Here is a 262-nt window from a genome sequence, read left to right on the forward strand (position 1 = left end):
TTAAACTTTTAAACTTTTTTAATTTTTTAATTTTAAATTTTAATTTATTTAGGTTAGTTTAGTTAGTTATTAGTAGTTAAGTTAACTACCTACGTACGTTATATATATATATATATATATATATATATATATATATATATATAATAGAATATATATACCTATGCACTCCAATAAATATATATTTATATCTCTTTTATTACCGAATAGCTATATAATTTAAACGGACTAAGCATTTCAATTTATGCTTACTTTTACCTTGTGG

This window comes from Atta cephalotes, assembly GCF_000143395.1.
Source record: "Atta cephalotes unplaced genomic scaffold scaffold00021, whole genome shotgun sequence".
Lineage (NCBI taxonomy): Eukaryota > Metazoa > Arthropoda > Insecta > Hymenoptera > Formicidae > Atta > Atta cephalotes.